This window comes from Neomonachus schauinslandi, chromosome 14 (assembly GCF_002201575.2).
Source record: "Neomonachus schauinslandi chromosome 14, ASM220157v2, whole genome shotgun sequence".
Lineage (NCBI taxonomy): Eukaryota > Metazoa > Chordata > Mammalia > Carnivora > Phocidae > Neomonachus > Neomonachus schauinslandi.
In genome coordinates this window covers 42,970,150-42,984,534 of record NC_058416.1, presented here as the reverse complement: position 1 = coordinate 42,984,534, position 14,385 = coordinate 42,970,150, and the positions used below count along the sequence as shown (strand labels likewise).

Here is a 14,385-nt window from a genome sequence, read left to right as displayed (position 1 = left end):
TCTTTCTTTCTTTCTTTCTTTCTTTCTTTCTTTTTCTTTCTTTCTTTTTTTTGGAATACAAATTGAAGTTTATTGAACAAAATTAAGGCCTTCATATTTCATAGTTCATTAATGCAAAACAAATACTAGGTATTGTCTTAAATCATTCACAAAAATTTAACCTTCACTCTCCCTCACCCCCAACTAGTAAAATGGCCTGACCAAATGTTATCAAAACAAACACTGTAAATAACACCAAGTCCCATAAAGACCACTATCATATGCAATTTCTTGGCATAGGTGATCTTCATGGCATGGGATGGTGTGATTTTAAATCCTTGTAAAGCATCCCAGCAACTCCAGCCTGTCCGTCATTTTCAAATTCCATGAAAGCAATGTCACGCCTCCAGATACCAAACGTACTTCCTCGAAACCAGGAAGCTGATTAAACAGCATGGATTACATCATCTCATTAGTCTCTTCTGGGAAACTATTAAGGAATAAAATATAGTGTGGAAGGTAATCAGAGACCTGAGGATTTGTGTTGAATTTCCTTGGGCATTGACTGCATTTGGTGTTCCCTGACCAGATTTTTTGTGTGAAGCTGTTGCAGAGAGTTCTACAGTTTTTGCGCTTTTCTTTTCCTTCTACTTAGTCAGCAAAAGTGCCACAGACTTTAGATATTATATTAGAATCTGTTTTTGCATTCTGGATATCCATTCATTTACCATAAAATAGAAATCCTTCTGTCTGAAGGCATTTGTGGGTGAGCCCAGTTCTTTAAAAATAACAAAGCCTTGCCCCCTCATCTTCATGGTCTTTAACACTACAATATCTACCACATGGCCAAATTGAAAAAACAGGGCATATTGGGAGCTCTTCAATTCTTCTTTTTTAATTTTGTCATTCATATTGTTGATATCAATTACATGATTTTGTCTGATATCCGTGTTCTGGATTAAAATCTTCAAATAGCCTGAGGCCCACGCTGGTCCCGCGAGAACTGAAATCCCCTCTTCACTTTCTTAAGGCCATTAAGATCTTTATTTTATTCCAGAGATTCTAAAATCAAGTTATACTGTCACCTAATTGTGAGTCTCTTTTCATTCATTTTGTTGCCTTCTTGGTGGAGACTTTTCATTCTGAGATTCCACATTCTTCAGCTTTGTGAGATTTCATGAATTAGTTCTGTGTCAATTTTCTCCCGTCCATTTTCTCTTTCCGTAACTCATGTTTTCTGAACTTCTGAACCCCAGGCTGAGCCTTATTTATTTATTTTTTTCTTAAATTTTTTTTCATCTTTTGTGTTTTTGCACTTTTTGGCAGATTTCCTCAATTTTGTCCTCTGCTCCTTAAAGTTCCAGCAAACCAATCCTAATTCATGTTTTCCTTATTTCTTTCCTTGACTCAGATCATTCCTCTTGGCTGACATTCCACCTTCCCATCCCTCCCCTTCTCAGTTCAATTTCCATAGTGGTGCCATATTGATCTTTCTAAAATTTAAGTCAAACTACGTCATTCAAAAAATGTGAAGACTTCTGGCTTTATCTCATATTAGCCTTGGGAGTATTTCTTGAGTGCAGAACAGAGGACTAGTTAATATTTTCCAAACATCCATTAGCGAAGTTCTACATTTCTGTTTATCTGCTTCTCTTCTACCTCAATTCTTGATCCCTTCTTTAAGACTTATCTCAAATATCATTTCGGCATGAAAAAAATATGAAATAATGATCTCTATCTCATCTGAACTTCCATATGCATTTAGTAAATGTGTACCTTATGATACTTATCATATTCTATCCCACAATTTAGTTATCAAAACACTTGTCTTATTCTTCTCTTTACTTTCCTCAGTAATGCTAGTTCCTTGTCTTTGTTTTCTCCATAATGCTTAGTAAAATGGTCAGTGATCAACACGTATTTACTGAATAGAATTGAAACTCAACCTATAAGGATAGTACACTAAATATCTATTTTGTTCTGAAGCATGAGAAAAAAATAGGACTTCCAAATGAAGATATCTTATAGATCAACTATGCAACTCTATCATCTATAATTAAGAAATTTATGATCCAAAAAAATTGACCCTCTAATTACAGGACACGTACCAACTAACAGCAGACTACAGGAACTGAAGCCTGCTTTCTCCCAGGATGATGTTCAATCGGGAAAGTAAAACTGCTTTGACACAGCTGAAAATGCAGAAATGGGATCTTAGCTGTGCTATAGCATGCCCTCCCCTCCTTTTATTAATCACATATGATATAAATTCTTCTCAGTAAATCATGTTTAAAATGCTATCAGCACACTGCTTAGTAAAGGGTGGTAATATAAAACCAAAGCACAGAATCATTTTCATCCAATTTTTTTCCAAATTAATAAAAATAGATAAGAAAGGCATTTCAAACTTAATCAAAAGAAAGAAGCACAATCTCTTGTCATAAGCTTAAAACGTTTGGGCCACAATAAACACAAATGTTTGGTGAGGCCCCAGGGGATCGTAAATCTACTCCAATCTCCATTAGAAATGACAAATCTATAAAATCTAAGCAATTTTTACAATATTCCAATATTTGAAGAACAACATATGGTATGATATTCTCTGGTATAGGACTGGTGCACAATGTATCTGCCAGAGGAAGCTATGTTGTAATGAGAACAATTCAGATTATTAACACAAGATTTATATCATCTTAATTTTGTTTCATATATTTTCAAGAGCTTATTTTGTGAAACCATCCATCATCTCTTACGCATGTGAAGCTTAGTCACGTCAAGGGAAACAAGTTTGAATTTGTTGCCATTTCACCTACACCTTACAAGTCTCTAATGGTTAGAAATACAAAGACAAAAGAATCTTTTTACAAAACAAAATATGCAAATATATTAAAATGATTAGTTTTTAATATTTATATTTTTCAAGAATATCTGCAAAGCAGTGGAGTATAATGGTTAAAAAAAACAGCATTTGGAATCATATACTTGGCTTCAAATCACAGTTGGCCATTAATTATTAACAAAGAAAGTTCAGGCCAGTTTAACAGCTTCTGTAGAATTCTGTTTCAGAAGAGCAATGGCTTTCTAATAGTAATGTAAGAATGAGGTGAGATAATGTAGCAAAGTGCTTAAAACAGAAAGTAGAATTCAGTAGGTGCTCAATAAATAATGGTTGATTGTTATTTTCCCTGCTTAGAATTTCATTATAGTGAATAAAGATGTATACAGAAAAAAATAACTTCTTTTTCAACACTGGACACATAAATAAAATTGTCTTGACTAATTTGGCATATTCAAATAAAAATTACCTTATAATGTTGAAAATTTTTGTCCTATTAGTGTACTTTTTGCTGTGAGTTGCAGGGAGTTTGAGGTAGGAAATCCATTAGGAGCTGTTATTGAAGTCTTCCTGAGAGATAACGAGCTTCTGTTTAAGGAGGTGTATTTATGTTGTTAATTGTAAATGTTTTCAATTGGTTAATTTTAGATTTTGAAACATAATACACTTTCAGTGAGATAAACTGGAGCTGTGTTGAAGATGGATACCATTAAAAACTTCAAGAATTCCCATCTGAAATTGTTTATAAACTGTAATGTCAGCTTAACAGCAAACTGCATTTTTTAACTTGGGGATAATTTTGTATCTCAGTAATGTTTTGAACATTACATTATAATGAAGTTCTCACTGTATTACATTAAAGTCAAAGAATGGAAACTTTGAGAGCTTAGAAGTTTCACATTTTAAGCAGATGACAATATAGTTAATTTTGGAGGTTTATCATTTGCTAATACCACTGAGTTCAATGCAGATTTAACATCCGTTTATGTTAAGCATGTTTCTAAAGCTTCTTTTAAAATATATTTTTGTCCTTAGACATTTTCATATCTCAGATAATGAATATTTCTAGCTCCTCTAAAGTTATCTTGCTACACTATGAAACTTTCTATTCCAAATAAATTGAAATATATATGAAATAAAGGAGAGAATTGGACAGAAAACCCCAAATGACTGTGCATCAATGTGGACTTTTTTTAAAAATTAAGACTTTATTTATTTATTTTTTCAGCAAAATTGAGGAGAAGATGCAGAGGTTTTCCATATACACTGTGCCCTCACACATGCATAGCCTGTCTCATTAGCAATGTCTGGCACCAGAGTGGTACCTATATCACCACTGCTGAACCTTCACTGACACATTGTTATCACCCAAAGTCTAGAGTTTACATTATAGTTCACGCTTGCTGTTGTATATTCTATAGAGTTTGACCAATGGATAAAAACATGCATCCGTTTTTATAGTATTTTTACTGCCTAAAAATACTCTCTGCTTTCTCTACTCCTTTCCCCTGGCCCTCCACCCCTGGAAACCACTGATCTTTTTACTGCTTCCATAGTTTCGCCTTTTCCAGAATGTCCTATGTTGTGCTTATACCATATGTAGTCTTCCCAGGTTGTCTTCTTTCACTTAGTAACATGCAATTAAGAATCCTCCATGTCTTTTCATGGAGGATTCTTTTTAGCACTGTATGGGATGGTTATTTTTCAAAGTCAGATTTACCTTGTTAGTTTGACTGACGTTAAAAGTTTTTTGTAATTTTAGGGGCAGAGCAAGATGGTGGAGGAGTAGGAGACCTGGATTTCGTCTGGTCTCAGGAATTCAGCTGGAGAGGGATCAAACCATTCTGAACACCTATGAACTCAACAGGAGACCGAAGAAAAGAATAGCAACAACGCTCTGAACAGAAAAGAGACCACTTTCTGGAAGGTAGGACGTACGGAGAAGTGAATCCCAGGCGATATTCGGGAGGATAGACGGTGGGGGAAGGGGCCTCCGATGGCCACTTCTGGCAAGTGATAGAACCGCAGAGCACAAAATCGGAACTTTTAGAAGTCGGCTCCTCTGAGGGACGTCGCTCCAGTAGCTAAGCGGGGGGTGGAACCCTTGCTGGGACAGTGTGGTCTCAGGACCCTCGGGGTCACAGAAAGACTGGGGGTGCCTGGGTGCGGCAGAGCTCCCAGGTATTGGACTGGGGAAGCTGGCTGCAGAGACGGAGCCCAGGCACGGGCTTTCAGCTCGGGGTTGCCATAAACTGTGGTCCGTGGCACAGTCGGGCCTCTGCTCCTCCAGCAGGGACCTGACAAGCGGCAGATCCGGGGAGACTCACCTTCTTCCCCCAGGAGGAGTGGTGCGGGTGTGCACTGCAGGTATCTGCTGGGTTTGGAGACTCCACCCGGGGCTGGGTGCCAGAGATAGAAACGCGTGGTCACAGGCCGGGTGAGCACGGAGTGCAGTCGGAGACCGGGGAGATGGGAGTGATTGACTGCCTTTCTCTGGGGGCGCACTGAGCAGCAGGGCCCGAGTTCTCGGCTCCTTTGGGGAAGAGATTGGGAGGCTGCCATTTTCACTCTAGTCCTCCAAAGGTGCACGGAAAGCTTCCAGGGAACAAAAGCTCCGGAGAGCAAACCTGAGCAGATTACTTAGCCCAGACCCAGCAAGCACAGGGCAATTCCGCCTCTGGCAAAGACATTTGGGCACCATGGCAACAGGCCACTCCCCCAGAAGAGCAGCGAGAACAGCCAGCCAAGACCAAGTTTACTGATCAATGAGAACGGCAGAACTCCAGTGCTACGGGTATACTGCACATAGAATCCATGGCTTTGGGCGCTGGGTGGCTCAGTCGTTAAGTGTCTGCCTTCGGGTCAGGTCATGATCCCAGGGTCCTGGGATCGAGTCCCACATTGGGCTTCCTGCTCAGCAGGAAGCCTGCTTCTCCCTCTCCCAGTCTCCCTGCTTGTGTTCCTGCTCTCGCTATCTCTCTGTCAAATATATAAATAAAATCTTAAAAAAAAAAAAAATCCATGGCTTTTTTACCGTGATTCTTTAGTCTTTCAAAGTTAATTTTTTTAACTGTTTTTTTTTTTTAATTTTTCTTTTTCCCTTTTCCAACCAACATCTTATCAATCCCTTTTTTAAAAAAAAATTTGTTTTTCATTTTTAGAGTCATATTCTATCCCTTCATAGTAGTTATCCTTATTTTTGGGATATATATGCAAGTTGTTCTCTCTTTAAAATTTTGAGATACAGTTTCTTCTAACAAATCAAAATATACCCCAAATCTCTAGTGTATGGCTTTGTTCTAGTCTCCTGCCTGATCACGTTCTCTCCCTTTTTTTATCTTTTTTTTTTAAAAATCCTCTCTTTCTTTTTTCAAACACCTTTTTATCTTATCAATTCCATTTATAAAATTTTTATAATTTTCATCTTTACAGTCATATTCCATCCCTTCATAGTATCAACCCTTATTTTTGTACATATTTAAGTTTTTCTTTCTCTAAAATTTTGGGAGGCACTTTCTTCTAACAGACCAAAATACACCCAAAATCTAGTGTGTGGCACTGATCTATGCACCAGTCTGATCATATCTGATCATATTCTGTTTTTTGTTTTGTTTTGTTCTGTTTATGTTTGTTTTTATCTTTTTCTTTTTTTCCTTTTTCTTTTTTCTTTCTTTCCCTTTCTCTTCCCCCGACTTCAGGTATTTTCTGATTTGTTTAGAGTATATTTTCTGGGGACATTGTTACACTGTTACCATATTGTTCTTTCATTCATCTGTTCTCCTCTGGAAAAAATGACAAGACGGAAAAAATCACCTCAACAAAAAGAACAAGAGGTAGTACCGACTGCCAGTGACCTACTCAATACGGACATTGGTATGATGTCAGACCTAGAGTTCAGATTCATGATTTTAAAGATACTAGCGGGGCTTGAAAAAAGCATGGAAGATACTAGAGAAACGCTTTCTGGAGAAATAAAAGAACTAAACTCTAACCAAGTTGAAATCAAAAAGGTTATTAATGAGCTGCAATAAAAAATGGGGGCACTAATGGCTAGGATAAATGAGGCAGAAGAGAGAATCAGTGATATAGAAGACCAAATGATGGAAAATAAAGAAGCTGAGAAAAAGAGAGATAAACAACTACTGGATCATGAGGGCAGAATTCGAGAGATAAGTGATACCATAAGACGAAACAACATTAGAATAATTGGGATCCCAGAAGAAGAAGAAAGAGAGAGAAGGGCAGGAGGTATATTGGAGCAAATTATAGCAGAGAACTTCCCTAATTTGGGGAAGGAAACAAGCATCAAAATCCAGGAGGCACAGAGAACCCCTCTCAAAATCAATAAAAATAGGTCAACACCCTGACATCTAATAGTAAAACTTATGAGTCTCAGAGACAAAGAGAAAATCCTGAAAGCAGCTTGGGAGAAGAGATCTGTAACCTACAATAGTAGAAACATTAGATTGGCAACAGACCTATCCACAGAGACCTGGCAGGCCAGAAAGGACTGGCATGATACGTTCAGAGCACTAAATGAGAAAAATATGCAGCCAGGAATACTATATCCAGCTAGACTGTCACTGAAAATAGAAGGAGAGAGAAAAAGCTTCCAGGACAAACAAAAACTAAAGGAATTTGCAAACATGAAACCAGCCCTACAAGAAATATTGAAAGGGGTCTTCTAAGCAAAGAGAGAGCCTAAAAGCAACATAGACCAGAAAGGAAAACAGACAATATACAGTAACAGTCACCTTACAGGCAATACAATGGCACTAAATTCCTATCTTTCAATAGTTACCCTGAATGTAAATGGGCTAAATGCCCTGATCAAAAGATACACACTATCAGACTGGATTAAAAAACAAGACCCATCAATATGCTGTCTTCAAGAGACTGATTTTAGACCCAAAGACACCCCCAGATTGAAAGTGAGGGGGTGGAAAACCATTACCATGTTAATGGACACCAAAAGAAAGCTGGAGTGGCAATCCTTATATCAGACAAATTAAATTTTAAACCAAAGACTGTAATAAGAGATGAGGAAGGACACTATATCCTACTTAAAGGGTCTATCTAACAAAAAGATCTAACAATTGTGAATATCTATGCCCCTAACATGGGAGCAGCCAATTATATAAGGCAATTAATAACAAAAGCAAAGAAACACATTGACAACAATACAATAAGAGTGGGGGACTTTAACACCCCCCTCACTGAAATGGACAAATCCATAAGGAAAAGATCAACAAGGAAATAAAGACTTTAAATGACACACTGGACCAAATGGACTTCACAGATATATTCAGAACATTCTATCCCAAAGCAACAGAATACACATTCTTCTCTAGTGCCCATGGAACATTCTCCCGAATAGATCACATCCTAGTTCACAAATCAGGTCTCAACTGGTACCAGAAGATTGGGATTATTCCCTGCATATTTTCAGACCACAATGCGTTGAAACTAGAATTCAATCACAAGAGGAAAGTTGGAAAGAACTCAAATACATGGAGGCTAAAGAGCATCCTACTAAAGAATAAATGGGTCAACCAGGAAATTAAAGAAGAATTAAAAAAATTCATGGAAACCAATGAAAATGAAAACACAACTGTTCAAAATCTTTGGGATGCAGCAAAGGCAGTCCTAAGAGGAAAGTATATAGCAATACAAGCCTTTCTTAAGAAACAAGAAAGGTCTCAAATACACAACCTAACCTAACACCTAAGGGAGCTAGAGGAAAAACAGCAAATAAAGCCTAAACCCAGCAGGAGAAGAGAAATAATAAAGATCAGAGCAGAAATCAATGAAATAGAAACCAAAAGAACAGTAGAAAAGATCGATGAAACTAGGAGCTGGTTCTTTGAAAGAATTAACAAGATTGATAAACCCCTGGCCAGACTTATCAAAAAGAAAAGAGAAATGACCTAAATCAACAAAAACATGAATGAAAGAGGAGAGATCACAACCAACACCAAAGAAATACAAACAATTATAAGAACATATTATGAGCAACTCTATGCCAGCAAATTAGATAATCTGGAAGAAATGGATGCATGCCTAGAGATGTATCAACTATCAAAACTGAACCAGGAAGAAATAGAAAACCTGAACAGACCTATAACCACTAAGGAAATTGAGGCAGTCATCAAAAATCTCCCAACAAACAAGAGCCCAGGGCCAGATGGCTTCCCAGGGGAATTCTACCAAACATTTAAAGAAGAATTAATTCCCATTCTTCTGAAACTGTTCCAAAAAATAGAAATGGAAAGAAAACTTCCAAACTTGTTTTCTGAGGCCACCATTACCTTGATCCAAAAACCAGACAAAGACCCCATAAAAGGAGAATTATAGACCAATATCCTTGATGAACATGGATGCAAAAATTCTCACCAAAATACTAGCCAATAGGATCCAACAGTACATTAAAAGGATTATTCACCACGACCAAGTAGGATTTATCCCTGGGCTGCAAGGTTGGTTCAACATCCACAAATCATTCAACGTGATACAATACATTAAGAAAAGAAAGAACAAGAATCATATGATCCTCTCAATAGATGCAGAAAAAGCATTTGACAAAGTACAGCAACTTTTCTTGATCTAACTCTTCAGAGTATAGGAATAGAGGGTACATACCTCAATATCATAAAAGCCATATGAAAAACCCACATCGAATATCATTCTCAATGGGGAAAAACTGAGAGCTTTCCCCCTAAGGTCAGGAACGTGGCAGGGATGTCCACTATAACCACTGCTATTCAACATAGTATTAGAAGTCCTAGCCACAGGAATCAGACAACAAAAAGAAATCAAAGGCATCCAAATTGGCAAAGAAGAAGTCAAACTCTCACTCTTTGCAGATGATATGATACTTTATGTGGAAAACCCAAAAGACTCCACCCCAAAACTGCTAGAACTCATACAGGGATTCAGTAAAGTGGAAGGATATAAAATCAATGCACAGGAATCAGTGGCATTCCTATACACCAACAACGAGACAGAAGAAAGAGAAATTAAGGAGTCGATCCCATTTACAATTGCACCCAAAACCATAAGATACCTAGCAATAAATCTAACGAAAGATGCAAAGGCTCTGTACTCAGAAAACTATAAAATACTCATGAAAGAAATTGAGGAAGACACAAAGAAATGGAAAAACTTTCCATGCTCATGGATTGGAAGAACAAATATTGTGAAGATGTCAATGCTACCTAGAGCAATCTACACATTCAATGCAATCCCCATCAAAATACCGTCCACTTTTTTCAAAGAAATGGAACAAATCATCCTAAAATTTGTATGGAACTAGAAAAGAGCCCGAATAGCCAGAGGAATGTTGAAAAAGAAAAGCCAAGCTGACGGCATCACAATTCCGGACTTGCAGCTCTATTACAAAGCTGTCATCATCAAGACAGTATGGTACTGGCACAAAAACAGACACATAAATCAATGGAACAGAATAGAGAGCCCAGAAATGGACCCTCAACTCTATGGTCAACTAATCTTCGACAAAGCAGGAAAGAATGTCCAATGGAAAAAAGACAGTCTCTTCAACAAATGGAGTTGGGAAAATTGGACAGCCACTGTAGAAGAATGAAACTGGACCATTTCCTTACACCACACACAAAAATAGACTCCAAATGGTTGAAAGACATCAATGTGAGACAGGAGTCCATCAAAATCCTAAAGGAGAACACAGGCAGCAACCTCTTTGACCCCAGCCACAGCAACTTCTGCCTAGAAACATCGCCAAAGGCAAGGGAAGCAAGGGAAAAAATGAACTATTGGGACTTCAAGATAAAAAGCTTTTGCACAGCAAAAGGAACAGTCAACAAAACCAAAAGACAACTGACAGAATGGGAGAAGATATTTGCAAATGACATATCCGATAAAGGGCTAGTATCCAAAATCTATAAAGAACTTATCAAACTCAACACCCAAAGAACAAAGAATCCAATCAAGAAATGGGCAGAAGACATGAACAGTCATTTTTCCAAAGAAGACATCCAAACGGCCAACAAACACATGAAAAAGTGCTCAACATCGCTCAGCATCAGGGAAATCCAAATCAAAACCTCAATGAGATACCACCTCACACCAGTCAGAATGGCTAAAATTAACAAGTCAGGAAATGACAGATGTTGGCGAGGATGCGAAGAAAGGGGAACCCTCCTACACTGTTGGTGGGAATGCAAGCTGGTGCAACCACTCTGGAAAACAGTATGGAGGTTCCTCAAAAAGTTGAAAATAGAGCTACCTTACGATCCAGCAATTTCACTACTGGGTATTTACCCCAAAGACACAAAAGTAGGGATCCGAAAGGGTACATGCAACCTGATGTTTATAGCAGCAATGTCCACAATAACCAAACTGTGGAAAGCGCCAAGATGTCCATCGACAGATGAATAGATAAAGAAGATGTGATATATATACACAATGGAATATTATGCAGCCATCAAAAGGAATGAGATCTTGCCATTTGCAACAACATGGACGGAACTGGAGGGTGTTATGCTGAGCGAAATAAGTCAATCAGAGAAAGACATGTATCATATGATCTCACTGATAGGAGGAATTCTTAATCTCAGGAAACTGATGATTGCTGGAGTGGGGGAGGTGGGAGGGATGGGGTGGCTGGGTGATAGACATTGAGGAAGGTATGTGCTATGGTGAGCTCTGTAAATTTTGCAAGACTGTTGAATCACAGATCTGTACCTCTGAAACAAATAATGCAATATATGTTAAGGAAAAAAAAAAAAGAAAATAGCAGGAGGGGAAGAATGAAGGGGGGGGATAACGGAGGGGGAGATGAACCATGAGAGACGTTGGACTCTGAAAAACAAACTGAGGGTTCTAGAGGGGAGGGGGGTGGGAGGATGGGTTAACTTGGTGATGGGTATTAAAGAGGGCATGTTCTGCCTGAAGCACTGGGTGTTATGCACAAAGAATGAATCATGGAACACTACATCAAAAACTAATGATGTAATGTATGGTGATTAACATAAAATAAAAAAATTTTTAAAAAGTGTTTATAATTTTAAATAAGATATTTTAATATTTCATAAATATTTCTTAAAATGTACTGGGTAGGAGAATTTATACTGTAGTATAGATTTATTTTTTAAAATAATTCATGAAATGAATAAAACATAAAGAAAAAGATCAAGATTTGATGACTTCTTCATTTAATCAACTTTTAGATGACTGATGTGTTCTAAATTAGTATAAATTATTAAAAAATCCCTCAACTGAAAATGTTAATTTTTAAAGATTTTATTTATTTATTTATTTTTTTATTGTTTAAAATTTTATTATGTTATGTTAATCACCACACATTACATCATTAGTTTTTGATGTAGTGTTCCATGATTCATTGTTTGCGTATAACACCCAGTGCTCCATGCAGTACGTGCCCTCTTTAATACCCATCACCAAGCTAACCCATCCCCCCACCCCTCCCCTCTAGAACCCTCAGTTTGTTTCTCAGTGTCCACAGTCATGGTTCGTCTTGATAGAGAGAGAGTGTGTGATCCAGGGGAGGAGCAGAAGGAGAGGGAGAAGCAGACTCCGCCCTGAGTGTGGAGTCCAATGCAGGGCTTGATCCCATGACCCTGAGATCATGACCCCAGCTGAAATCAAGAGTCTGACACCCAACCAAATGAGCCACCCAGGCGCCCCTGTAAATGTTAATTTAAAAAAAAAACAGATACAGTAAAATGTTTTCATTTGCCACGTAAACATTACTTTTGGAGGAGAGAAACTAAAGTTTTATTTTGTTTTTTTCTTGATAATCATGGGTATAGGTATACTGCAATTTAAACACTAGCAGAAGAGTCAAACTAGAGAAGAAGAAATACCAACCAAATAGAAAAAATGGCCCTCTTGAGCCTTATAAAACAATTCTATATTTTAGATAATTGTTCATGTGAATGAAGGGTGGCAGAACATGCCATCCTCAAAATATGTCTCTTTGGTATGAGGATTATTTTGAGCCGATTATTTTGAGAAAGATTTCACAGAAGGATCTCTGAGAATAGAGTTGAAATTGCTTGTAAGGGAAATTTCCATTTATAAAGGAAATCCCCATTAGTAAGGATGTCTCCCTCTGTGTATCAGGCAGAAAGGGATGACTAAATCACAAGAAATTCTTATCAGTGGAGAAGACACCAACTTGAAATCTGCATGATGAACTTTAGTCTTGTTTACTATATTTTTCCTGGTTACCTCTCCGCAACTGGTCTCCCCCACACTCTTCTCTCTTTTGCTGAAGACAATATTTAAGGCTGAATTCTAAGATACCTCTGACCATTTTCATTTTCCCCTCATTATTTCCCATGAATACATGAAATATACATGTTAATAAAATTCTGTTTTTCTCTTGTCAATCTGTCTTTTGTTATAAGGTTCCCAGCTGAGAAATTAAAGGAGTAGAGGGAAATTATTTTTCCTCCACTACAGTTTCACGACCTCCATTGAAACCATTTTGAAATGAACTATTCTCCAACCAAATAAATAAAATTAAATATCTCCTGTAAACCAATGACATGGTTTCATAAAAAAAATAAAGAACGGACTACATATAAATATTTGATTTTATTTATTAAATATTGCTAGGGAAAAATATCTTACTATTTTATTTTTTTTTAAAGATTTTATTTATTTATTTGAGAGAGAGAATGAGAGAGACAGAGAGCACATGAGAGGGGGGACGGTCAGAGGGAGAAGCAGGCTCCCTGCCGAGCAGGGAGCCCGATGCGGGACTCGATCCTGGGACTCCAGGATCATGACCTGAGCCGAAGGCAGTCGCTTAACCAACTGAGCCACCCAGGCTCCCTATCTTACTATTTTAAAACTAACAGAATTATCATTAACGGATGGTTTTCAAAACCCAAAATACTTTATGTCTAATACTTCATGTGACAAGTCAATTAATTTGGTTTTCTAGGTGAGAGTATGATATTTGAAGCTAGTTCATCTTGGTGGATATGGTGGAAATCATATTTCTGAGCATCAGATAAACTGAGAGTCTTTCGACATTTTTGAGTGTCTCTTTGGATTACTGATCACTCTTGTTTTGAAAGCTTTGCAGGGAAAAATAATCTTGGCCATACTTTATGATATAAAATGCTGGGAATTTAGGACTATATATATTCAGATGTTGAAACAAGTCCGAAGTTACTTCCTAAAGAAAAGTCTATATTTGCGTGTAGTCACCTGTGGCAAAAGTGCTAGTCCAATATTCTTTGCCCCCTTCATTCCAATAAGAACCTCAATTTCTAAGTGGGCATTTTGCCCACCAGCTGAAATATTTTATTTCTCAGGATCTCTTGAGGATAAATATAGCCAATGACCAGGTTTTGGCCAATGAGATGTAATTGGAAGCATTGTGTGCAACTTCTAAAATATCTAATTCTTACATCCCTTTATTTTTCTTTTTACTGACTAAAATGCAACATTTATACCTGAAAAATGGGCACTAATCTTGAACCATGAGACAGTACACTAAAGGTGTTTAGAACAGCAGAAGGAGCCCAGGACCCTGATGAACACCACAACTGGACTGTCTG

The 14,385-nt window shown here is 37.6% G+C and overlaps 1 pseudogene; it reads right to left on the bottom strand.

Moving 5' to 3' along the window:
• Window positions 1-14,385, bottom strand: part of LOC110576944 — a 64,111-nt pseudogene that overhangs the window by 19,802 nt on the left and 29,924 nt on the right.